Source organism: Eubalaena glacialis, chromosome 11 (assembly GCF_028564815.1).
Source record: "Eubalaena glacialis isolate mEubGla1 chromosome 11, mEubGla1.1.hap2.+ XY, whole genome shotgun sequence".
Classification (NCBI taxonomy): domain Eukaryota; kingdom Metazoa; phylum Chordata; class Mammalia; order Artiodactyla; family Balaenidae; genus Eubalaena; species Eubalaena glacialis.
The window spans coordinates 18,497,375-18,524,437 of NC_083726.1; the positions used below are offsets into that span (position 1 = coordinate 18,497,375).

The following is a 27,063-nucleotide window of genomic DNA, read 5'->3' on the forward strand; positions in this document are numbered from 1 at the left end:
GTGAACCGGTGGTCCCAGAGTCCCTGCTGTAAGTCAGGTGAAGAGCATGGTATTAAAGTCCAGTCTAGCACAAAAAAGAAAAAAAAAACCACTCTCAGTTTGACGGGGGCAGGAGGATACACCTGCAGATCTTTGAAAGCAAAACCTGTGGGACTGCAAATGAGAGAGAGAGTACAGCTTTGTAACTTCATAGAAATACAGAAAGACATAAAACACCAGGTGTCTTTCGTGTGAGGGAAGTCCCTCACCCAAAGCTTGGGCCTTTGGAAATATTTTCTATGGCTCTTTAGCCTTTACAGACCCCCCAACCCGACCCGCACCACGTTTCCACAAAAACACTGCCTTCCTTACTGCTTCCTACAGGTTAATTGAACTTCGAATTTGTTTTCAGATAATCATCCGAATTCCTGAAGACAAGCTTTTCAGTGACAGGCTATCGTATATATTTATAACTTCCCCTGTTGAGGTTCGTCAGTCTTAATTCTGTGGTCAGCACTTACACATTGTGGTGGTGCCTTATTTACATCTGCCCAAATTACCTGAATTTGTTATTAGTAAGAAAAGGGTAGCTTACAAAGCTTTTGTTTTGCTTCTGTGCTTGCTTTTTTTTTTTAAAAAGAGTTACTAGGGTGTGAATTACATTCAGAAATCTCAAATAATTGCATTTTTGTGTTTTAACTCTTGTTTATTTTTTCTTTTTAGAAAAAGATGAGTTCCTTCACTATTCTGCATTTCACAACATTTCTTCCCCTTTTTCTCTAGCTCTGAACAAGTAAGCAACCAGTTCTGAAACTGCAAATTCCATCTTAACTGGTCAGTGGTGGGTAGTTTATGCTGCACCTGAAGGGAACTGAGAATGAGGCAGGCCCTCCAGAATAGATGCATTGCTTGTGGGTAGATGTTACTGCAGATAACGGTGGGAATGTATGAGGCAGGCAGAACACAAGACGATAGCCTGGCAGAAGAATATGGCTGGTTGTTGTCAGGCTCAACTCTGCCCCTTTAAGACATGATCCCTGGCTATGCACCCTGTGAAGGTAATGGGCAGCTTACCCCGTTCCCAGCCTTGCTGTTTCTCCCCTGTAGTCTCCACCTCTTCTGCCTTTTGACCTATGATTGATCCTCATGTCCCATCTTGGCTAGCTCCTCCAGAACTTACACTCCAGATTGTTTTTAAGCTCCTGACCTTTGGATCTGATTCCCTCTTCCTAATTTTAGTTTTTTCCTTTTGACATTATATGCCCATGACTACTACAGGGAATAGCTACCTTTGTTTTTGTTATTGTTGTTGTTGTTAAGCTTTTTCTTGAGCACAGCTAACCCCACTAGACAGCACCCTCCTTTGCAGTTGAACTTGGGAGAAAACACCAGCGAGGCAAAGGGGTGCCGTTAGGAACAGTGGATAGCTCAACTGGTAGACAGGTGTAGTCCAGCAGCGAGGAGTCAGGGAGGAGGCAGACTGGGAGATCGAGGCAGGAAAGCAGTTGGCATCGGAGAGCATTGAGGAATGAGGCTGAGCACCAAGGTCAATTTTTTTGGTTGGTCAGTTGGTTCATTCATTCTTTCATTTATTAATTCAGCAAGTGTTGAGGACCTGGTATGTGCCAGGTATTATGCAATAGAGGGGTGAGCAATATTGATATGGTGTCTGTGCAGAGCTTGAACAAATATTAATGGAGTTGCAGCATAAGTGCATGTATCTTATTTAAACCAAAGCAAAGATATAAAAGAGTGACTGCAAAAGAATGTGAGGGAGCTTTTGGGGGTGATGGAAATGCTCTTGATCTTGATTTTGGTGGTGGTTAAAACTCATCAAACTGTATACTTCGAAAAGAGTGAATTTTGTCATATAAATTATACCTCAATCCAAGAAACCCTAATAGCAGCCATTGATTTAAACAACAAAACACTGAAACCATTTCAGTAGGAAGGAGGAAGCAGACAGAGATGCCCGCTATTGTCAGTATTGTCCCACACTGTTTAGAAGGGTCTAAGAAAATTAACTGAAATTAATTTTAGAAAAGTTGAGGTTTTTTTATTTTGAAATCCCTTCTCACTGGTGAAATGATTGCCTATCCAGAAACTCAAGAGACTCTAGCTAGGGGAAAAAATTACTGACTATAAGAAATATGTAAACATCAATAGAATTGCTCTAATCTTGTAAAAAACAAAGAAATGGAAATTTAAAAAATTTCATTCGTATTAGAGACCCAAACCATAAAATACTTAGGAATAAACTTGACAAGAAAGACATAGCTCCAACATGAAGAAAACCATAAAATCTTATTGAAGAGTATAAAACAAATGGAGAAGTTGGGTCTAGTGCCATACCCTATAGGGTATTATTTACTGCTATGTAACAAATTACCCCAAAACTGTGTAGTTTAGAACAATAATCATGTATTATCTCACAAAGTATCTGTAGTGGGGAATCTAGGAGTACTTAGCTGGGTGGTCCTGGTTCAGGGTCTCTCATGAAGCTGTAGTCAGGATGTCTGCGTGGGCTGCTGTCATCTAAGGCTTGGCTGGGTCTAAAGGATCTGCTCCCATGATGACTCACTCATAGGTAATGGCAGGAGGTCTCAGTTCCTCACCACATGGACTTCTCCATTGGGCTACTTGGGTGTGCTCACAGTATGGTGGCTGGCTTTCCCCAGAGTGAGTGATCCAAGTCAGAAAACAAGGCAGGAGCCATGATAACTCATGACCAACGTTGGAAATCACATACTATCATTTCTGCAATAACCCTATTCAGTGAGAAGAGGGGATTACACAAGGAGGTTAATAACCAGGAGTCAGAGATCACTGGGACCATTTTAGAAGCTGCCTGCTACCATACCCTAGCTGCAAGGGAAGCTGAGAAAGGTTCTAGCTGGCATCTTCAGCTTCATTTGTGAGGAGTGGGCTCATGAAATGGGGGATAAGAACCAGAAGTGGGGATTTCCCCCAAAATAGGAAGGGGATTCAGATGTTGCACAGTCAAAAAGAATGCTAAATGTTCACTACGTGTTTGAATAGACAAACAGAACAGTGCAGCAAAAGAGAGAATCCAGAGATAGATTGTTTCAATGTAATACATGATAAAAGTGATATTTCAGTTTAGAGGAGAAAGGATAGTTTGTTTCACAAATGATGCTGGCCTTGACTGGTTATCCATCTAAAGAAAAATAAAGTTGACACCTATCTTACATCATATAAAAAAAGAAATCCAGTTTAGGAGAAAATAAGAAAGCCTGTGAGTGCACACTAAGAATGGGGGAGACCTACTTAATCAAGATTGAGCATCCAGAAAATACAACAGAAAGCCTACAGTGTTTACCAGGCTCCTCGCTGGTGGGCCCGGAACTCCAGTTTTTGTCTAACTAGCACTGTCACCATGAGGCTGCTGAGTGTTGCGTAGTGTATCAGCCTTGTGCTGCTTTCTAAGAGTATTAGCTCTGCATGGTGTAAGAATCAGCAAGCATTTTGAGGGGAAAAGCAACAGAGAATGTAGGGTTCACTTCTTAACCCTTCCTTTCTGGAATCTTGTCTTCTCAAATCCTGGTTGCCTGAGTAGCTGTCTGATGCCTTTAAATAAATCCTCAAGTATCTTATCCAGCTTCTCTGTTCTGGCAGGAAGGTTGCTCTGCTTTGAATTGTCCTTCATGGTAGAATGTGGAAGTAGGTGTAGGTCTATATAGGAGATGTAGATGTTCTTGGTCCTATTTTAATATTGGGGTTCAAATATTGGATTTCAAAAATCCCAATATTTCAGCTAAGACATTAACCATAATTATTTCCTCATGTTAACCTTTTGGTAGTTTTTCATCAAGTAATTAATATGGTGTTTAATGTTTCCGAAATGTGGAACTTGTATTATTTTAGACTAGAGAACAGAAAAATGTGTTTCTAAATATTTAACGTAATTGTAACTACAGTTTACATTAGTTTACATTATGTCTTCTTTTTGACTAGTTTTAACCACAAATGTGGATTATTTGTGATCTCCCTAGGCCCTGCCCCAACTCACACCACGTTACCCTGCCTGAGAATTGCCTATGGGTTTATAAAATGGTTACCTGCATTTGCTAATAAAATCTGTGGGTGCTGTGACTCTTAACATGCAATCAGAGAGTTTAAATTAAATTCACCTGTGGTCTTGTAGTTTACATTTTATTTTCTATTACTTAAAAATGAACATCTCCCTAGTCTCTGCCTTAGAAAAACAGATCAATTAAAAAATATATGTCTGGGACTTCCCTGGTGGTGCAGTGGTGAAGACTCTGTGCTCCCAATGCAGGGGGCCTGGGTTCGATCCCTGGTCAGGGAACTAGATCCCACATGCATGCCACAACTAAGAGTTCGAATGCCTCAACTAAGGAGCCCATGAACCACAACTAAGGAGCCCACCTACTGCAACTAAGAGCCAGTGCAACCAAATAAATAAATATAAAAAAAAAAAATATATATATATATATATATGTCCAATTGTCCTCTGTCAACTTTGGACACCAGCAGAGCACAAGAGGAGCTGAATTTCAAATAAGAGATTTGTTAAATTTTAAATTGTAATAAATTTGATATTTTACATGATCCAATCAGCCATGTTGATGATAAGTTACATTAGGGACTTAATAGGAGTTTTAGAGCTGGAAGAAGTCTTAGAAATCATGTAGTTCCACAACGCACCCTCTCGGTTTTGAATTATAAAACTAAGATATTTTCACGGTTTAAAAAAACTCCAATTGGTACAGAAAAGTGTAAGATCAAAGGTAGAAGTTCCAGGTTCTCCCCACCCCATTGTTCCCATTCTCTAGAGGTCACTACTGATAGAAGTTCCTTATGCATCCTTCCAGAAATTGTGTGTGGGGGGGTGGGTGTGTATGTGTGCATGCATGTGTGTTTGTGAATGTACATATGTGTGTAATAAAATTAAAAATGAAATTCTTAATTTTTAAAAAGATAAATGGAACAATACACATTAGCTTATTCCATTTAATAGATCTTGGATGTCTCATTTTTTAAAATCTACTTCCCTATTTGATAGGCACTTGTTTTGTTTCCAGTTTGTTGCTCTTACAGTCAGTGCTGCAGAGAATGCTTTAATCTGCACAGGTTTTTTATTTGTGAAAGTTTATCTGGAGGATAAACTTTTAGTTTTGGAATAGTTAGGTCAAAGAGTATGTGCCTTCAAAATTCTATGGATATTTACCAATTCTCTGGGGGGTGGAAAAAGCTGTACCAATTTATGTTCCCATCTCAAGGCTCCTCCCTTTCTTTTTAAAAAAAGCTAAAGAAATTTGAGGTCCAGAGAAAAGAAATGCGGTCTCAGAGTTAACTCTTGGTAGAACAAAGTGGAACTCATATTTTAAACATTTCTTACATTGCTCTAGGTACCACGTACCTCTTGGCTACTTGAAAAAGTTTGAAAGGCTTTTTAAAGAAATTTTATTTTTTTATGTGTATTATGAAAAAATTTGGAAATTAAAAAATTAAAAAAAGATTGAGGAAGAAAATTAAAATAACCCATATGCCTTAACTAGATACATCACTATTAGCATCTTAGTGTCTTCATTAATGTTTAATATATACATTTTAAAATTAAAATTGGATCACACAATAATAGTTTTGTAACTGTCTTTAACTTGCCAATATATGGTAAACATTTTTCCATGTAAATATTTTTACAAGATATCTTTTAGTGGGTGTACACTATTTCATGTCATGACTGTGCCATAATTATCGATTTATTATTGTTAGCCCTTTAGTTTACCAATCTTTAAACCATTATAAATATTGCTGCACTGAAAATTCTTAGATGTAAACCCTTATAGACAAATAGAACAAATTCTTAAAATTGAAATGCTTGGTAAAGGTATGTGACTTGTGTTTCAAAGGGTTGTGGTACTGCCAAATTACACTCTAGCAGAGTTGTACCAATTTATATTCCCACTGTTTTACATTTTAAGCATAAAAAGCTTTAAAAAAAAAAAAAGAGAAGAAAAGCAAAGTAAAAGTACAGCCTGGCGTTGTCAGAGTAAAATTACTAAAGTTAGATGCTGTGGTCATTGGGGGCGGGCTTGGGGGTGGGGTATTTGAATATAGAAATCCCGAAGCCTTAAAATATTGAGAGAAATCTCTGAAAAAAAGCCGGAGGAACTTTTGACCAGTTAGTAGATATTCTTATAACTTCTAGTTCTCAAGTGCAGTGATAAATAGAGTGATACGATTGAGGCTACTTTATGGCAAAATTTGAAGTCAAACATTTGCAATAGAGGTAATGTTAACACTGACAACAGCAGTAGGAATAGCAAACATTGACTGAGGACTTCGTATGTACCTTGCAGATTCTAAAATGTAAACTAAGCCGTGATAACTTGCTTAAGAAATCTGTTGAGAAGTCTGTCTCTTTCCCCTCCCTCCCTCCTTCCTTCCCTCCCTCCTTCCTTCCCTCCCTCCTTCCCTCCCTCCCTCCTTCCCTCCCTCCTTCCCTCCCTCCCTCCTTCCCTCCCTCCCTCCTTCCCTCCCTCCCTCTTCCTCCCTCCCTCCCTCTTCCTCCCTCCCTTCCTTCCTTCCTTCCTCTTTCAAGAGCAGGGGACTTAGTGAAGAGACAGTGAAGCAGGTCCCAGAATGGAAGGAAAAGCTAGACACCAGGCCTCAGGATCGACAGGACCCAGGGTAGCAATGGGCGTCCCAGTGGCATGGACACTCTCTCTAGGGCACTGCAACAGGATGCGTCAGCCCTTACTAGGGAATGTTCTTTCTTAAAGTGTCCACCTTAGCAGTGTTAAAAGAAAACAAATTTTTATTTTAAAAAATGTTTAGGGCTTCCCTGGTGGCGCAGTGGTTGAGAGTCTGCCTGCCAATGCAGGGGACACGGGTTCGAGCCCTGGTCTGGGAAGATCCCACATGCCGCAGAGCAGCTAGGCACGTGAGCCACAACTACTGAGCCTGCGCGTCTGGAGCCTGTGCTCCGCAACAAAAGAGGCCGCGATAGTGAGAGGCCCGCGCACCACGATGAAGAGTGGCCCCCACTCGCCGCAACTAGAGAAAGCCCTCGCACAGAAACGAAGACCCAACACAGCCAAAAATAAATAAATAAATAAATTTATTAAAAAAAAAAAGTTTATTAGGTGCTTATTATGCAAAGTCTCATTTAATCCTGCCACATGGGTGTGGTCATTGTTTCCAGATTTACAGCTGCAGGAACTAGTGTCAGAGTGAGATCTTGGGGCAGGTTTTATATGACTCCAAAGCCCATGTGCAACCTCTGTATCCCCGACAATGTGGGAGATGCCACTTTGATACCACTTGCTGCTATCAGGTGGGCCAGGGACAAATATTAAGTAACTTTGATTCTCTGGCACAGACGTTGGACCCTTTCAGTTCTTTTTCGGTGTTTCTGATTATACCAAGAGAAAGTCAGTTGGGTCCAAGTTTGTCTTGAATGCCTCTCTAATAAGTACATGTTAATCTACTTTCTCCATAAAACGAGAAGTGTATCTAAATAGAATTTATTCAACACTGTTTGCTTTTTAATGCATTTATTTTTATGGATACTATCTATTTGTGACATGTAATAAGGGTTTTGCACTTACAGTAATAATGAAAAGTTTTTAGTTAAATTTTTTGACTTACATTGTTTTAAAGAAAAATAAAAAGTCATGTCCTACTTTTCTTTGTCTTCTTTCCACTCCAAAATAACTCCTTCTTCTGTTTAGGTCTCCTCTGTTCCTCTCCCCTCTCCCCCCACCATTAATCCCCTATTTCTGCAAAAACTGGGAGGGTTCTTTATCAGCAGTTGTGGAGCAAGTTGTGGAATTACTGTTTTTTCATTTAAAATTTTAATTATAAAATAATATAGCTATAGTTATTATGATTAGAGAAATGGATTTGCCTTAACCTTACCATTCTAACACAGCTACTATATCATTTTTCTTTCCTGTTTTTACCTCATGTGCATTTGTTCTAATAATGATACTTAACATTCATTGACTATTCGTTATAGGCACTGTTGCTAGCATTTTGCAATCCAATAACTTGTTTAATCTTCTTAAGCATTTTATGATATAGATTCTGTTATCCCTGTTCTGCAGATGAGGAAACTGAAGCATGGTGAATTTAAGACACTTACTGTAAGGACTTGAATCCTGGGAACTGGTCTTCTGAACTTGGACCTTTCACTTCTGCACTGTGCTGTTTCCCATATTTAGCTGTGTTTTATTAGCACTGTTATTATTATGGCCTATACTTATTTTTTCTCCTTTTCACCTAACGCTTATAAACCTTTTTCTCTTGCTATATAGTTCTCAGATTTTTAAAGAATCAACTATATTTTGGTCTAATTTATATAAAATAAATTGCACCCATTTTAAGTGATCAGTTGGTAAGTTCTGATGAATGCCTACACCTAACTACCATTATAATTATGATAGAAAACATTCCTGTTGCCCTGAAGAGTTCCCTTGTGACCCTTCCCAGTCATTTCCTCCCCATGCTCCACAAGGCAACTAATGATCTGCTTTCTGTCACCTTTTTTTTTTTTTGCCTTCCTCTTCAACCCATGAGTTGTTTAGAAATAATATTTAATTTCCAAAATTTGTGAATTTTTCAGGTATCTTTCTGTTATCAGTTTCAAATATTCCATTGGGGTTAGAGAACATATTTTATATAATTTCAGTTCTTTCAGATGTGTTGAGTTTTGGTTTATGGCCTAGAATTCAGGTTGGCAAACTTATTGTTTAAAGGGCCAGATAGAAAATATTTTAGGTTTTGTGGGCCCTTTGATCTCTGTCATAACTACTCAACTCTGCTGTTGTAATATGAAATACTTAATATGAATGGAAGTGGCTGTGTTCCAATAAAATGTTCTTTATAAAAACAGGCAACAGGTGGGCCTTAGCCTTTAGGCTGTAGTTTGCTGACCTTTGGCCTAGAACCTGGTCTATTTTGGTGCTTGTTCTATGCGCATGTGAGAAGAATCTGTATTCTCCTGTTGTTGGGTGGAATGTTCAAAAAAATCAAGTTGCCTGATAGTGTTTTTCAGATCTTCTGTATCCTTGCTGATTATCTGTCTACTTAAACTACCGATTACTTGAGAGGAGTGTTGAAATCTCTAACTGTATTAAGGGTGTATCTATTTCTCCTTTCATTTTACCAGTTTTGCTTTGTGTATTTTTTTTAAATAAGTGATTGTTAAGTTTTTTTAAAAAGTATCTATTTATTTCGTTGCACCAGGTCTTAGTTACAGCAGGCAGGCTCCTTAGTTGCGGCTCGTGGTTTCCTTAGTTGCAGCTCACCGGCTCTTTAGTTACGGCATGCAGCCTCTTAGCTGTGGCATGTGAACTCTTAGTTGCGGCATGCATGTGGGATCTAGCTCCCTGACCAGGGATCGAACCTGGGTCCCTTGCATTGGGAGCACAGAGTCTTAACCATGGCCCCCGCCAGGGAAGTCCCTGCTTTGTATATTTTGAAGCTCTCTTGTTAGGTGCCTACACACTTAGGATTATTATGTCTTCTTGGTAGACTGACTACTTTATCATTATGTAATGTCACTTTCTATTCCCAGTAACACTTGTTCTGAAGTCTACTTTTTCTGATAATAATATAGCTCCTCTAGTTTACTTCTCTCTGGGATCACACACTTCTGTACTGCCTGATGTATAATGTCTGAAAACAGCTAATTCATATATTTTGTCCAGTTTTCTGATTTTTTGAAGAGGATAGGTAAGTCTAGTCCCTGTTACTTTATCATGGTTGGAAGCAGAAGTCTGTAACTGTCTTTTTAATATATGTACCACTTGCCATCAGTGCCTATACTTTTATCCTCTTAGTTATGTCCTTTGCGGAGACCATTTAGTTTTCTTTCTTTCTTTTACTATTTTTTCTATCATAAACAATGAACATCTAGTGACTATAGTTTCTCACTATTTTGATTATTTCCTTGGAGTGATTCCCAGAAAGTAGAATCATTGAGTCAAAAATTAAAAACACTTTAATATATTTTGAAGTATATTGCCATTTACCTTCCAAATATACCTTCTAGTAGCTTTCCAGAATTACCAGTTTACAATTCCATAGCTATATGTGAGGTATAAATTTCACCAATATTTAGATAACTATGCGTACTTAAAAAATTCTGTATCATTGCTTACTTTTAAATTTCTTTGAATTCTGGAAAGGTTAAATATGCTTTTATATGTATTCTTGTATTATTTTTCTTTTTATCTGTTTGTATGTTTTGCTTATATGTCAACTAGGATATCAGTATTTTTCTTAGAATAAAGATAAATATATTTGTGGCAAATATTTTTTTTTTTTTTTTGTGGCAAATATTTTTAAAGTCTGTTGTTTACCTTAAGTATTTTTATTTTGATGTATTTATTTCAATGAATGTATTTATTTATTTATTTTTGGCTGTATTGGGTCTTCGTTGCTGCACGCATGGGCTTTCTCTAGTTGCGGCGAGTGGGAGCTACTCTTCATTGCGGTGTGAGGGCTTCTCATTGCGGTGGCTTCTCTTGTTGCTGAGCACGGGCTCTAGGCGTGTGGGCTTCAGTAGTTGTGGCCCACGGGATCAGTAGTTGCGGCTCACAGGCTCTAGAGCGCGGGCTCAGTAGTTGTGGCATATGGGCTTAGTTGCTCTGTGGCATGTGGGATCTTCCCGGACTAGGAATCGAACCTGTGTCCCCTGCATTGGCAGGTGGATTCTTAACCACTGCGCCACCAGGGAAGTCCCTAAGTATTTTAAAAATGTAGTTATTATCTATTCTTTTGTGACTTCTTCTACAGCTTATAAGTTTTGGAAGTCCTTTCCAGGTTTGATAAATATTTAATTATGTTTTCTTTTCATTTAAAACTTACATTAAATTCTTTCATTCAACAATTATTTACCTGTCACCTACTCTGAGTCAGACCTTATACTAGGTGTTGGGGACCTGGTAGAGACCAAGATAGAAATTACTACCTCTGATCATTTGGGAATAGGAAAACGTGGATATTTTCAAGGTCTGATAATCTAATTCTAGCCTCCTACATGGCAGGTGAAAAAGTCTATTAATAAAGTGTCCATGATGCCTATTCTGTCATCTTTTAGATTTTGTTTGTGTGAGATTAAATTAAATTAATTTTTTCAAATTGTCGCCTATTTATTACAGTATCATTATTGCATAGGTGTTTCGTACCCATTGATTTGTGGTATCTTCAAGACCTAGAGTCTTATCTTTATTATATGGAGGCAGTATAATGTATGTGTCCTGGAGTCAGGCTGACCTGTTTTTAGATCCTAGCTCTTCACTTACTAGCCAGGTCCCTTTGGACACGTTGCTTATCCTGTTTGAACTTTTGTTTCTTCATCAGTAAAGTAGGGTGGTAATATTATCTATCGTAGGATTATTGTGACAATTAAATGCAAAAGGGTTAACACTTTTTTAATTTTTAATTTTTTAAATTTTTATTTATTTATTTTTTATTTTTATTTTTGGCTGTGTGGGTCTTCGTTTCTGTGCGAGGGCTTTCTCTAGTTGCGGCAAGTGGGGACCACTCTTCATCGCGGTGCGCGGGCCTCTCACTATCACGGCCTCTCTTGTTGCGGAGCACAGGCTCCAGATGCGCAGGCTCAGTAGTTGTGGCTCACAGACCTAGTTGTTCCGCGGCATGTGGGATCTTCCCAGACCAGGGCTCGAACCCGTGTCCCCTGCGTTGGCAGGCGGATTCTTAACCACTGTGCCACCAGGGAAGCCCTTAACACTTTTTTTAAAAGGTAATGTATTGTTATATTCTAGTCAGGTGGTCTTGATGGAAAATTGCCCTATATATGATAACACGGTATGTTTCTGTATAGGTGAAAGCAACAAACATAACCAATAAAGCAACATTTGGTATGGAAATAAGTTGCATCAAGAAAAAGCTCGTAAAGCTAAGTAGTTTTCATTGAATATTTTGCTTCTGAGCAAGGTGCAAGCATATCTACATCATTGCTGGAGGGCATGTGTTTTTCCATTAGGTCAGTGGAATTGGATTCCCAGTGCATGTAGGTGAATGGAGTGTCGTATGAGCCTGCACAACTTAAGATAAAAATGATCACAGTACTCCATCAGATTCTTAGATCCAGACTTCTTTGCCTCTCAGATGCCAGGTGCATTACTGGTCTTGGCCCTTATTATATTTTGATTTGTTCCTCTTGTCCTGACCTCAACTTCATACCTATTTTCATTCTTGCTTCTGGTCCCAGTCATGGGTCTTGGCTTATTCTGTTGCTGGATACGCTAGGCTCCTTTTCTGCATTTGCCTTCCTTTTCACACTCTTAGCAAGTCCCCTTGCATAGTTTTCAAATTCACAGGGTGGCAGAAGGAGCAGGTGGCCAATGGAACACTGGGAAGGTGGAAGGGGGGCTGAGGAAAAGAGGGAGAGCCTTGTATCCAGTGCCCACTCATCACCCGTGGTTCTCAGCTCTTCCGCAAAAGCTTTGGGGAAACAGAGGAGCCGTGGACTTCCTGTAATCCTAAAAAAGAATGTGTTTTTTTCACTCCTAACTTAAACTAGATTGTGTCTCAACTCTGATCTGTCCATTGGTTGGCATCACTCACCTTCAAATATCTATGAGAAAGAAGGCGTTTTGGGGAAAGATTTCAATCTGTTTATAGCGAACATAATTAGGGGGAAGTCATAGAAGCAGTGGAGGTTAGTGGCTGCACCAGGATGAAAATTGTTTTGTTTTAAGGGTGATGTCATCTCTGAGCAAAGTGAAATGAGCCAGGAGGCAAATGAGAATGTAGACAGGTCTGCCCAATTCCTTTTAAAGCCCCGGAAACCCATTCAGTCTTACATCTGCTCGACTCTGGATGATTTTCAGGAAGAGAGAGACTATTTGGCAAACTACATCTTCCCTCAGCTGAACAAATTCTACAATTCCCGGGGCGCGTGTTTCAAAGCTGTGGACCTGACATGGTCAGCGTTGAAGGCCCAGGCGCCCTTACCCTCCAATCTATTTAGACAACATTTTTGTCTCCACTAGCAACATCTGAAGCTCTGTCTGGACTGCGTGAACAGCTGCTTTCCCTTTTTTATCTGCTTGCTGGGTCAGACATACGGAGACTTTCTCCCAGACTACTTACCTGTCATGTTCTCCAAGGCAACTGACTTGTCAAGTTTATCCATAGTGGAACAGCATCTCTATGTTGCTGCAAAAAACTGTTATCCTTGGGTCCTGGAGAATCCCAACCGCAGTCCGATGGAGTTAGAGATCGTCCAAGCAGCATTTCTGAATGAGTCTCAATTTCAGTATTTTTACTTTAGGACGGGAACCATGCTGCTGAAGCCTGTGGACGAGGAAAAGGAGGAGATGCTGTCTGCAGGCTTTCTGATCAACGATGAGGAAAAATTAAAGGTTGGAAAGCGTAAGGCCAAGATTATTAGCAAAGGGCTACCTGTCAGGTTGTACAGAGATCTCCATGAGTTGGGTGAGCCTGGTTCTCAAGGACTGGTTGGTTGTGGTAGAAAAACTTTACCCAGCCGCGTTAATGATGGAAAATACAGGTTAGTGAATATGGAGAGAGCTAAGTCTGTTGTCATAGGTCCATGTGTTTTGTATGTCTTCCTTGTGAAAGGAATTTTTAAATGGTTGAAAATATTCCTTAAACATTTAAAATTATTACCATATTCCTGTAACATGCATTTCTTCATTTGAAGATTTTTGAAACTGAGAGCAAATAGTGGGTCATGGAAGAGGATTTAGGAAGTCAAGGAGCTGGGAGAAGACCTAAAATATCTGGCAGTTAACATGTAGATATAGAGCAGAGGTTCTCAACCAGGGCTGATTTTGCCCCCGAGGGACTTTTGGCTACATCTTTGGTGTCACGTTTTTGGTGTCACAGTTGGGGGTGTACTACTGGCATCTAACAGGTGGAGGTCAGGGTCACTGCTAAACATCCTACAGTGCACAGGACTGCCCCTCATGACAAAGAATTTTCCAACCCAAAATGTCAATAATGCCAAGGTTGAGAAATCCTGATCTAAAGAGGAGAGAACTTTTATTAATTGTCAAGTGCTTTTTGCACGTTATCACATTTAATCTTCAAGGTTTAGCCCTGCAAGGTAGGTGCTATAATTCCTGTTTTACAGATGAACAAATGAAAGCTGCTGTGTAGCAGTTAAGTGACTTACCTAATGTCACTTCACCAGTGAGGGGTCATTCTAGGATTTGAACCCAAGTCCTTTTGACTACAAAATCCATGCTCGTTTGCCTTCACCCTTACTACTCAGAGGGTAAGTGATCCATGCACCAGTAGCCTCGGCATCACCTAGGAACTTGCTAGAAATGCATTCTGGGTCTATTGAATTAGAATTTGCATCTTAATAAAGATGACCAGGTGAGTTGCAGGCACATTAAAGTTTGAGAAGCGCTGCCTGGCATCCTGTTGCCTCTGAATGAAATGATTACATTTATTCTGAAAATAGTGTCTCACGGACATGTACAGATTAAAAAGGGAGGAACAACATCAGAGCAGGGCAGAGATTCTTCACCTAGACAGCCTTTGGGAGGGATCTGTGATGCCCTAAATTTAAATGAAAAATAGAATGTTTATATGCAGATGTGTGTTTTGGCGGGTAGGAAGTTGGCCTGTGTCTTTGATCAGATTCTCAAAAGGTTTAATGACCCAAAAAAGATTGTGAATTACTGTTGTAAGGGCCCAATTAATGTGGGAGTGCAGAATGCAGGTGGTGCATTCTCAAATGCTTTCAGGGACCAGGCAGGCATAGTCCTTCTAATGTGATAGGGGCAGATGGATCTGTAGTCAGCTGAATGGGAGGGCGTTGACCCACCTAAAGTCATTCACATCCATTGTTGGGGGTGGGGCATGAAATCCCACCTGTGCTGGTCAAACAAAACTCTGCCTACAAGCCAAATTATTTTGGGGTCCTAGAAAAGAATATTGTATCAATCGTTACTCTTTGGGTTGAAAGTGACTCCGACTGGCTCCAACAGATAGGGAATTTTAGTTTATATAACTTTAAAGCCCAGGATTAGGTCTGTGTTCAGCTCAGGCTTCATCCACTGGCTCAAATGAGGTTACCAGGCCCGGGTTTCTCACTATTTCTCTGCATGGCTCTGCTGTCCTGATGTTGCCTCAACTCCTTGGCTCCTCCGTAATGGAGGGAAGATGGCTCTAGCAGCTCCAGGTGCAAGTCCAGCAGGAATGGCTCAAAGTCCTAGGATTAAGTCTTTCTGTCTCTTGATTAGTGAGACTTGGACTATATGTTTGTATCTGACTCAGTCACTGGTGCCAAGAGAATGTGATGCTCTGATTGGCTGAACTTGGGTCATATGCCACGTCTGGAGCTGGAGGGAGTCAGACCCACTACAGTAACATGAAGTGAGAGTTGAGACAAGGTGGGACCCCAAATGATAATCTGGGGCTGTTACTGGAATTAGGGTAGGGTGAATAGAAGTTGGGCAGCCCCAAAATATCCTGAATATTTACTACGAGCTTGGAGTTTTAGAATGTCCGACAACAGAAATGCTCTCAGATCCAAGATTTTTTAGTTCCTAGTTCTGTGACTTTGAGAAAATGACGTAATATTGGTGAGCCTTGGTTTCTTCTGTTTACTGAGTTAGCATTAACGACCTTGAACTCTCAAGGTAATGTGTATAATAATGTGTGTAAAGCACCTAAAAAACAGTGCCTGACACATATTAGGCTAATGAGAATGAATCATAAAAAATGAGTCCTGGAAGAATATAGTATATATTTGGCTAAGGCCTGAAGTATGGTTAATAGTGATATTCTTTGACTAGTCTCAATCTGGACTGCATTCATTAATATTTACTAACATGTTCAAGAATCAAGCCTCTTTGTGTATTTGGGTTAGAGACAGATTATTTCTCCATAGTATTCTCCTTAGTCTTTGATTTTGGTTATTATTGAAATATTAGCTTGTTTTAGACTTTAGTTTTGAATGTGTAATATATGGACTACATGTCTGCAGTAGAAGGTACAGAATGGATGGATTATTACAAAATCTTCAGAAAAAAGGCTAAATTATTTTTCTTTTGGATCTTCGATACCCTTTTTTAAAAAAATTTATTTATTTTTATTTATGGCTGTGTTGGGTCTTCGTTTCTGTGCGAGGGCTTTCTCTAGTTGTGGCAAGCGGGGGCCACTCTTCATCGCGGTGCGCGGGCCTCTCACTATCGCGGCCTCTCTTGTTGCGGAGCACAGGCTCCAGACGCGCAGGCTCAGTAGTTGTGGCTCACGGGCCCAGTTGCTCCGCGGCATGTGGGATCTTCCCAGACCAGGGCTCGAACCCGTGTCCCCTGCATTGGCAGGCAGATTCTCAACCACTGCGCCACCAGGGAAGCCCCAATACCCTTTAATCACCCAGATAGTTCCAAAATCTCACAGCTGGGGTAGCAGTAGGCCATGTGGGTAGCTGATAGTTATCATAAGGCAATACAGAGCTATCAGTTCATACTCTTGACCTTCAGAAGCACTCTGAGGTCCTTGGAGATGCCTGAGACTAGTGGGTGAGGTTCAAGGTGAGCTAAAGAGATCCATTAGACTGTGGGATCATTTCCAATTCTGTCTAAGATCTTGAAATTTGGAGCTGACCTTGGCCAAACTGTTGGTCCTCTAGGTTATTCTGGCCCTAACCTGAACCACAGGGCAGCCCAGTTAACTATGGGGGTATAAGATAGCTTGAGACCTTACCAGGTTAAACTACCTGATGTTCATTTTCCTGCCTCACCGCATGTAAAAAAAAAAAAACCCCACCCAAACTCTGGGAGGTGTAGGTGTCTCCAGAGACAGGAGGACATTGTGGCAGTCCAGAACGCCTTGACTTTAATTAGGCAATGAGTTTAGAAACGCAGTGCCTTGAAACTAGGAGGAGTCTCAGAGATCCAGTGGTCTGGCCCTGCCACTTATTTTACCTGGGAATTTAAGGGACTTGCCCAGTGGCAGAGTTGCAACTGTACCCATGGTTGTCATTGGGCATCTTATCTTAAAAATACACCTCACTCGGGCTTCCCTGGTGGCGCAGTGGTTGAGAATCTGCCTGCCAATGCAGGGGACACGGGTTCGAGCCCTGGTCTGGGAAGATCCCACATGCCGCGGAGCAACTGGGCCCGTGAGCCACAACTACTGAGCCTGCGCGTCTGGAGCCTGTGCTCCGCAACAAGAGAGGCCGCGATAGTGAGAGGCCCGCGCACCGCGATGAAGAGTGGCCCCCGCTCGCCACAACCAAAGAAAGCCCTCGCACAGAAACGAAGACCCAACACAGCCAAAAATAAATAAATAAAAAAAAAAAAAAAAAAAAAAATACACCTCACTCCCCCAACCATTGCCATGGATAGAAACATACACATATGCCACGAGATTGAATTAGGTAACTTCATATTTAGCTAACAATCTAAAAATACAAGAGGCTATATGTAGCAAATCCAATTTTTTTTTTTTTTTTTTTTTTTGCCTTGGTCATTCTGAGGTCATGAAATAACTTGGAATCCTACGTAGGATTTCATGTACAAATAGCATTAAGATTAAATTGCTTGCCTGTAGCTTCCTTTCATTAGAATGTAGAATGGGCTATGAAATTTGGTGCTAACATAGAAAGAAGGTGGTATAGACACAGAAGGGGAGATACTTTCCTGGGTATTCATAATAACCATGTGTAATGGAAAATGCAAAACTATAAATCTAAGGTATTAAAACATCTTTTTGTGTCTAAAGACTTTTCAGGCACAACTTTGAACATTTCTATCACGAAGAGTTCACTGAAAAGTGCAAGGAAGTGTTTGTTATTTCCAAGGAGTCCAACAGAACCTTTGAAATCTTGGAAAGATTTGCCTTACAGGATGTGGAATTTGATTTTAATAATGCCGCAGCAGGCTCCAGCTTATCTGTTCTCAGGTAAGATGTCAAGAAATCCCAACCAAAGCAGCCTGACTTTAGTGAATATGATCCCCCAAATTTGGAATTTCTTCCCTCACTTCCATGTCCATCCATGCCTGCAAGAGAGGCTCCCTAAAAGTCACCCCCAGGTTAGAATCTCCTTATCAGATATCACTCTGCAACTGCCAAGTTACTTCCCTTCAGTCTCCTTAAGAAGATTATAAATGCTGGAGGGCAGAGAGCTTGCCTTCTTTTTTTTTTTAAATTTTATTTATTTATCTATCTATGGCTGTGTTGGGTCCCCGTTTCTGTGCGAGGGCTTTCTCCAGCCGCGGCAAGTGGGGGCCACTCTTCATCGCGGTGCGCGGGCCTCTCACTATCGCGGCCTCTCTTGTTGTGGAGCACAGGCTCCAGATGCGCAGGCTCAGCAATTGTGGCTCACGGGCCCAGCCGCTCTGCGGCATGTGGGATCCTCCGGGACCAGGGCTCGAACCCGTGTGCCCTGCATTGGCAGGCAGACTCTCAACCACTGCGCCACCAGGGAAGCCCTTGCCTTCTTTTTTAATCCCATAGATCAAAGTTGGTCTCTCATTCCTGTCAGTGATGGAATGATTTTAAGGAGAAGAAACTGGATTAGGAAATATGAATAATGCATCTGTACAGTATTGTATAATTTACAGAGAGCTTCGACATACATCATCAGCTCATTATTAATTACATTAAGATATTCAGCCAGTACTTGTTAATTGCCGACTATGGGCCATAACATTATTTGCGTTTGTGAGAATCGAGTTATCTTACCCAAAGTTTGCACTCCTTCACTGTTTTATCCAGTGTCCTCTGCATTAAAACCCCCATATCTTTTCCCACTCCGGGTGCTGACATGCTCTGTTCGCCAGCCACAGGCATGAAGAGACTGGGGCGTGAGGAAAGAATTGGGTTTGTCTGTGGTGTCCTTTCCAGTCTAAACCCTAGAAATAGGGAGGTTCTTGGGATCATTTTATTTTCTTCCATCCTCATCCTCCAGTTCTTATTCCAGATCTCATTTATTCTGTGAGAGTTTGGGGATTTGAAATAAACCCACAGTGGCTAGGGTGGCTCTGGGTTGTGCTCCAGCATGTCTGCCCCGGTCTCAGCACCCACTATGATGTGCAGAGCTACCAGCGTTCTTGTGGTTCTGGGAACCCATGCCAAGAGGAAGACAATTTAATTGGTTAAAACAACATGGCGCTCAGTGAAGGTTTTTGAAACTACAAGAGTATGAAATATATGTCATCTGTTAAAAATCTTAGGTTTGAATAGGCAAGTCCATAGAGACAGGAAGTAGGTTAGTGGCTGTTAGGGGATGAGAGTAGAGGGGAACCGGGACATGACCCCTAATGGGTCTGGAGTTTCTTTCTGGGGTCCTGAAAATGGTCTGGAATTAGATAGTGGTGATATTTACTATATACTAAGTATACTAAAACCGACTGTATACTTTAAAATGGTGGATTTTTTTTGGTATGTGAATTATATCTCACTTAGGTTATAATTTTAAGTATTTCAGAGTGGATGAGACATTTAATAAATTTTATTGCAATTACACAACTCCAGTTGTGCCCAATCAAAACACAACAATTAAATAAGTCCTTTGAGATTAGCTGTGTGGAAACAGGGCTTTGCCATTTGGAAACAACGCTTTGTATTGTAAGTGCCTGAATAGTGTGTGCAGCTAAGAGAAAAGGGTGTTCTTTTGGAGTTTCAAAGCATTTTCTTAATAACCAACCATCTAGAGCAATAGCATTCTCTTTTTTTTCTCTTTTGAAGGGAGCCACAGTTTGCTTTGTAATGTTTTCATTTTCTATTTGTTCTTGAGAAGAAATCATTAAGACCCTAGCTTATTTATGGGGGTATATTATATTTGTATTTTTCCTTCATTGGTTTTTACCTGCTAAGTGCCCAAACATGTTCTAGACACAGGGGATACAGCAGTGAACAAAAGACAAACATCCTTGCCTCCATGGAGCTTGTATTATGGAGACATGCAACAGACATGAAACATACGGAAAATATGTAGTAGGCTAGATGCTTGTAAGTGCTATGGAGCAAAATGAAACCCTGAAAGGGAATAGGCCAGCTGGTAGGAGAGAAGGTGGCATTTGGGTAACTGCTAGAAGCAGGTGAGGGAGCAGGCTTTGCCAATATGAGTTGGAAGAGTATTCCAGACAGAGGGAACAGCAAACACAGAGGTCCTGAGGGTGGAGGAACGGCAGGGAGGCCAGACAGCTGGAAGGAAGTCAGAGCTGTAGGGAGAGTGATGGGGTGAGGTTGGAGATGTGTAAGGGATGAGAGGAGGGTCTTGTCTGTTCTCATGCATCATTGTAAGGACTTAGACTTTTACTTCTTTTGAGCAGGGCAATGACCTATATGACATTTGATAAGTTCACTCTGGTGGCTTGGCTGAGGAGAGACTGAAAGAGGGCAAAGGTGAAAGTGGGACATCAAATCCAATCCAATCCTGCCATTCAAATTTGATGGTGAAATGACTAAAGCAATAAGGCATTGATTCCTAACTCATAGTCATGGAGATGGAATTCTTATGGAGTAACTACTATTTAATGATCCTGCTATAGGTTTTCTATTTCAATAGGTTTTCAGACTGATCCTCTTGCTTTGCTGAACCTGAGTGTCAGGTTTATTTATTTTATTTCATTCACTCCATCAACAATTTATGATCAGGTACTGTGCCAGCCACTAACAATCCAGTAGTGAGTTAGGTAAGCCTGGTAAGTGCCCACTTGGAACTTACATCAATGAAAAATCACTAGACACATATTTATTAAATTACGTGAGGAACAGGGCTGGAGTCTTTATGCAGTGATACTCATGGACCTGGGACTCCTCTGCATTTCCAGAAGCTTTTCACTGAAAAAATTTAAGCAACAGGACAAGTTGTATTGTGCTCACGCCAGTTCAGAGAAATCATATTTATTCATTACTACAAGCCAAAACACCCCCATAGAGCAGTGGGCTATTTCTCAGTGAGTAACTAACAATTATGGTCATTTTGTTGAATTCCTAATGTCATGGTCATCAGGATTATGGGAATCCTTGGCATGTGAGTGTTTCAATTTTTTATTCTCTCCTGGTTGGGTAGTCTCCTGCCCTGGGCCTTTGGGTAGGTTGGGCCCTTGATGTAACCCCAGGTTCATATTGGACAGCTCTAGAGTCTGTGGTAGGTGGAAGAGCCTTCTGAGGTTACCATCTTGCCACCCTCCTAATTTTACATAGGATAGGGCTGAAGCCCAGAGGATGAATGGTTTATTTGGAGCCGACTGAGGTCACAGTTGAGAGACTAGAATTTCCTATCTCTTAGAGACAAACGTATGCAGGAGTATTTTCCCTTCCTCCCTTCCTCCTTCTCTCCCTCCTCCCTCCCTCCTTCTCTCCCTCCCTGTCTCTCTTTTTTTGTAATTATTCTTGACTACATTTTCTGTCTTTATTTTTCAGAATAAATCCTCTTCCAACTTACAAGTCTATTTTGCTCTTGTCTGGAGAACATGGTCGTGGGAAGTCCAGTCTGATTGCCAACTGGGTGAACTATTCCAGAAAGAAACATCCAAATGTGTTGCTGATCCCTCATTTTGTGGGCAGCACCTGTGAAAGCAGTGACATCCTGTTGGTGATATATTACTTCATCACAGAATTACAGTACAAAAGCTATGGTAATGGAATCAAACTTTGAAATTCATTCAGAAAAATTTTTAATTATTCTGTCTTCTGCCCATGTGGCTGTTTTTCTCTTGTTCCAATCTAAATCCTGTATAGTCTTGCTTACATATCTACCCACCTCTTCCACTCACAGAATTAAATTTCTTCCCTCCCTCCCTCCCTTCCTTCCTTCCTTCCCCAAATACTAATTGAGACCTTATGTGCCAGTGGGGATACAACAGTGAACAAAATGGACAGAAGTCCTTACCCTCATGGAGTTTTCCTGTTATTGGAGAGGGGAGGAAGACAAAGAGTTAACTAAATAAAAAATACAGAATGTTTGATGATGGTACGTTCTACGAAGAAAAATCAGAGAAAGAAAGCAGGCAGTGTATATGTATAAGAACTGCTAGGATTTTAAAAGTGTCGTCTGGGAAAGCCTCACTGAGAAAAGGGCATTTGAATAAATACCTGAAGGAGGACTTAAATAAACTAGATGGATGGTGAGGGCTGTTCACTGAAGTGGGACAACTTGATGGGGCAGCAGGTTTCGAGGGGAATCAAGAGTTCTGCTTTGGACGTGAGATATTGAAGGTACAAGGTATATATGGGGAGAGAGAACAATCATGTGGGATCTACCTCTGTTCTAGGAGCAGCTGGGGAGCCTGACCACTTCTATTAGCTGTGTGATCTTGGGCAAGTTATTTTAACTCTCTCTGGCTCAATTTTCCCATTTGTAAAATGTGGATAATAAAAAAAACGTGTCTTATAGGTAGTTGAGGGGATGAACTGTGATACGGTATGAGAAACAAAAGACACTTAGCACAGTGCTTAGCATATAGAAAGCACCAATAAATATTAGATATTATTATTATTATTATTAGGTGACTGCTGTGTATTTACATGTTTGTATGTGTCTGACTGCCTGCTTTGGAGAATTCATCCCTTCTCACCCGGGGCTTGTACCCATGTGCGCCTCTGGGAGCTGAGTGGGCGTGTGAGGCCCCTGGTGAGTTTTGATGGACGTATATCATTTCTCTACGGAGGGACAGATATTTGAGCTTCCTTCTGTGTGTGTGTGGAGGGGCGTTGTCTGTGAGTAAATAAAGTGAACACGTGGGTGTGAGTTCTCAGTGGTTGCATTTCTCAGGGTGTGTCAAGTGGGTAAAATCAAAATCAGTAGCAGCAGGTGTGCCTGGTTCTAAAAGAAAGCTACTAACCCCGCTCAGGCACATCCTAAAGGCGTTCAGTCTGGCCAAGCTGATGATATCAGCTCAACTGCACACGCCCAATTATGATTTTATTTCCGAAGTGAATTGTTATTTTAATGAGTGTCTTTTTAGGCGCTGAAAGCTCCTAATCAAAACAGCTGCTGTCTTCTCAACAAACAGACCTTTAAGCTGATAAAGCTAAATAAAATCAGGAACAGCCTGTGAGAACTTGACAGCGAGGCAACACCTTCCCTTGTTAACCGGAAAGGCTGTAGTTCTGAACTTCGATTCTGGCTCCGCTACTTACTAGCTGTGTGATCTTGGGCAGTTTACTTCAGCAATCTGTGCCTCAATTTCTCATCTCTAAAATGGGGATGGGATTAATAGTACCTACATAAAGCTGTGTGAGGATTAACAGATAATACATGTAAGGAACTTAAGCGGGTCCCTGGCACATAGTTGCCGTTATTATTGTTGTTATTATTCCTCAGTGAGCTGGGGAAAGAGGCAGGGAGTGGGGGACTGCTGAGAGAAACAAGAAGCTCCTTTTCATTATCTAGACTAAGGAGAGCAAGGAGGGAAAGCAAGAGAGTTTGCAGCTCTTGCTACACGGCAGCCCAGGAGGAAGCCGGGGCAAGCAGGGCCGGCTGGCTCCAGCATCATTTAGCATCACTGCCTCGGCTACGAAGCTGGCTTTCACCCAGGGGAGGTAGACGTGGGCAGGGGAGGAGGAGTGGCTGCTGAGAGCACAGCTGGGCCTGGGAGGTCACGAGCAGATTCAGCTTCTTTGCAGAGAGCATTTTCCCGTGCCCGCCTCAGCTGTCCACAGCTGCAGCTCCTGCGTGGGCTGTGAGCCTGGGCCCTTCCCTAGTGGGGATGCTAAAATGCCCCTGGGTGAAGCTGTCATTTCTGCTCCCCGTCCGCACCCTTGCTGGTCAGGATAAAGGGATCTAGTAGAGGAGAACTGCCCGCCCACCCGTAGCCAGCTCTCCCAACCCAAGTGCCCTTGCCTGCCCTGCAGCTGACATCCCCGCTGTGACAGGCTTCACAGAAGGTCAAAGTAGAGCCACCGCTTTTCCTACTTACATGTTTCCTCGCCCTGTTACTCCGGACCCTGGTGGCAGCCCTGACTAACAAGGAGTTCCATTTATTAAAGGCTTTCCGAGTGCCGGGTGCTGTGGCTAAGGGCTTCATCAGCATCTCTCTCTTTTTTTTTTCCCCGAGAGGTCTTTTTTTTTTTTTTTAATTAATTTATTTATTTTTGGATGCATTGGGTCTTCGTTGCTGCACGTGGGCTTTCTCTAGTTGTGTTGAGCGGGGGCTACTCTTGGTTGCAGTGCGCGGGCTTCTCATTGAGGTGGCTTCTCTTGTTGCGGAGCATGGGCTCTAGGTGCACGGGCTTCAGTAGTTGTAGCATGCGGGCTCAGTAGTTGTGGCTCACGGGCTGTAGAGGGCAGGCTCAGTAGTTGTGGCACACGGGCTTAGTTGCTCTGCAGCATGTGGGATCTTTCCAGACCAGGGCTCGAACCGTGTCCCCTGCATTGGCAGGCAGATTCTTAACCACTGCGCCACCAGGGAAGCCCCCAAGAGGTCTTTCTGGATATAATAGTACAGTTACACTTCTGTGAAATACAGTTACCCTCTCCACTTGTACACAATAGATTAAAAATGCTTGCTACATACAGTGCATAGACAGTTCAATAATTAGAACCAACTCAACTGTGTTTGAAATAAAATAGCTTATTTAGTCATTTAAAGTAAAATAACTATACATATGAAAATAAAGATACGTAAATGTTAGGATCTACAAGTCTGTAAAAATAAAATCATTATTCTGCATTATACAAAACAGTGCAAGAAAAATTCTAAATAAGCTTTTGGAGCACAAATTATAAATTTTCCATTTTAACTTATCATGCAGACGTAGCATTTCAAGCCATGTTGTAGTCTATAGCCAGGTTCTTAATTTTTAAGAGGAAAAAATGCTAGTCAGTAAATTTTACTGTATGATTAAGTGTCACATACCATAAAATATTGACATCTCATTTAATGCTCTCAGTAAGCCCTTGACAGCATTATCGTCCCAGATAAAGAGATGGGACGGATGGCTGGGTCACACAGCTACATGTGGGCAGAGCAGGGAGTTCAAACTCCGGTCTTTGTTGTGTTCAAAGCCCCGACTCCTCATTACTGCACTGTCTTGCCCCTTTGAGCCAACAGAGGGACATTTCTCTCTTTTGGATGATTTCCATCGGGGTCCTCTGCCAGCATCAATTATCAGGAGAGCCTGCAGAGAGGTCATTGATGTGGAACGGGTGGAAATACTAGCAGGAATCCTCGGCAGCCCTTGCCAAACCCTTGTGCCCTGGGCTTGGCTGACTTCTCCAGCCTTTTGCTCCACGGGGATGGTTTCCTTGGAGGAGCCAGTCATGTCCATCCCTCTGAGTCTGCCCACTCAGTTCCCTTCTCCTGGAATGCCCTCCCCTTTCCTCAGGTCAGGGAAATCCTTCTCATCTCTTACAGCCCTATTTAAAGGTCACCCTCTCTAGAAGGGGGGCTGATGGGTGCCTGTCTCCCTCACCCCTAACTTTGGCCAGATGGCAAGGATAGCCCCAGTCCCAGTGTATTCTAGTTTATGTGGATGTCTCCCTGCAAATACTGTCAGCTTGCCTTTCTGGGCCCTCGGGTGACTCACAGCTGGTCCTGTCATTCTACGTTTTATTGTCTCCCTCTATAGTCCTGTGCGTTCAGGGACCATGTCTATTTTATTGGCCATTGTCATACTCAGTGCCTGGCACAGAGCCTGACGCGTAGAAGGTTCTCAATATATCCATATTGAATAATGAGAGACAATAGGACAACATTGCCCCAAAGAGAAAAAGTTAGTCAATCACTAAGCCACTTTGTTACTAAGTATCATGGAATTGCATCAATCAACTTTTTTTTCTTTCCCCATTAATTTAGCTATCCCAACTGGGTGTTTAAACACTTAAGCTGTTACCATTTAAATTAGGCAACAGGCGGTTGTCATTTAGTAGAGACAGTTTTGTTCTGCCAGAATAAAGAGAAATGTTTAGGATCATTTTCCAATACTAGTGATGCTGACTTACTTTGTCTTCAACATCATTTTGAGGAGAAATCATTCTAACCACCCAAAATGTGATTTTTAAAACACTGAACATATGTTTTCCTTCGTATACAAGGATAGAAATCCACAAGAATCATCCTTGAATACTTTTTTCTTAGAATTTTTTTTTTGCTGATTATTGTTAGTGATATTACATTTTATGATTGTCAGGCTGTGTATATTTTTTGAGGTTCATTCACCTCCGTTTTGTTACTTAACCTCTACACCAGTTTTGTGAGACAGACAATCCATACCTCCTACCTGTGATTGCACAAGAAATGTTGACCCACACAGCTTGGAAACTCAAATGGAGTAGTCTTTACATAGTTCCTTGTTGTTTGAAGAAAAGCTATTAGAAAAATAAGTGTTTTAAAGGCTCCTGATGATCTGTGTGTCCAAGTCCCTTCACCTCTAGGCCAAGGTGTCCTCATCTGCGACATGAGGGGTTTAGATGAGACTAGAAGATCTGCAAGAACCCCTTTTGTTCTAAAATTCTGTCATCGAAGGCCTGACATCTCAACATTGCCCATATTTTAAATGTTTTTTTAAACTCAAAGGATGAAGCATCAAGATTAATTTTTCTCTTCCCATTCTTGAAAAATATTTTTAATTGTGTAACACAAGCTGAAACTCTGCCTTTTTTGATGCCTTCTCCTTTATATCTCACATTCGTATATGACTTCCAAGTCATTGATTTTATGGTCATTTTCTGATATAAAAATATCTTTAAAAATCAATAATCCACTTATAAAATAAGTCATGGGGATGTCATGTACAGCTTGGTGACTATAGTTAACAATACTGTATTGCATTTTTGAAAGTTGCTAAAGAGTAAATCTCAAAAGTTCTCATCACCAGAAAAAATGTTTATAACTATGTATGGTGACGGATGGTAGCTAGACTTATTGTGGTGATCTTTTCCCAATGAATACAAATATTGAATCATTATGTTGTGCACCAGAAACTAATATAATGATACATGTCAATTATACCTCAATAAAAATATCAGTGCAACTCTCTACTGTAATACAAAGGACAAAGAGAAAGTAATTTATTATAAAATAATATGTATTTCAACATGTAAACGCGCAGACATGATTCCAACAGAAGACACGGTGGAGTAGGCTGGTGCCTGCCTCTGTGTGGGAAACGACCCTGAAAGCA

At 41.2% G+C, this 27,063-nt stretch overlaps 1 pseudogene; it reads left to right on the forward strand.

Moving 5' to 3' along the window:
• The first annotated feature begins 12,728 nt into the window (after positions 1-12,728).
• LOC133101631 (putative tetratricopeptide repeat protein 41) overlaps positions 12,729-27,063 on the forward strand; it is a 75,584-nt pseudogene continuing 61,249 nt past the window's right edge.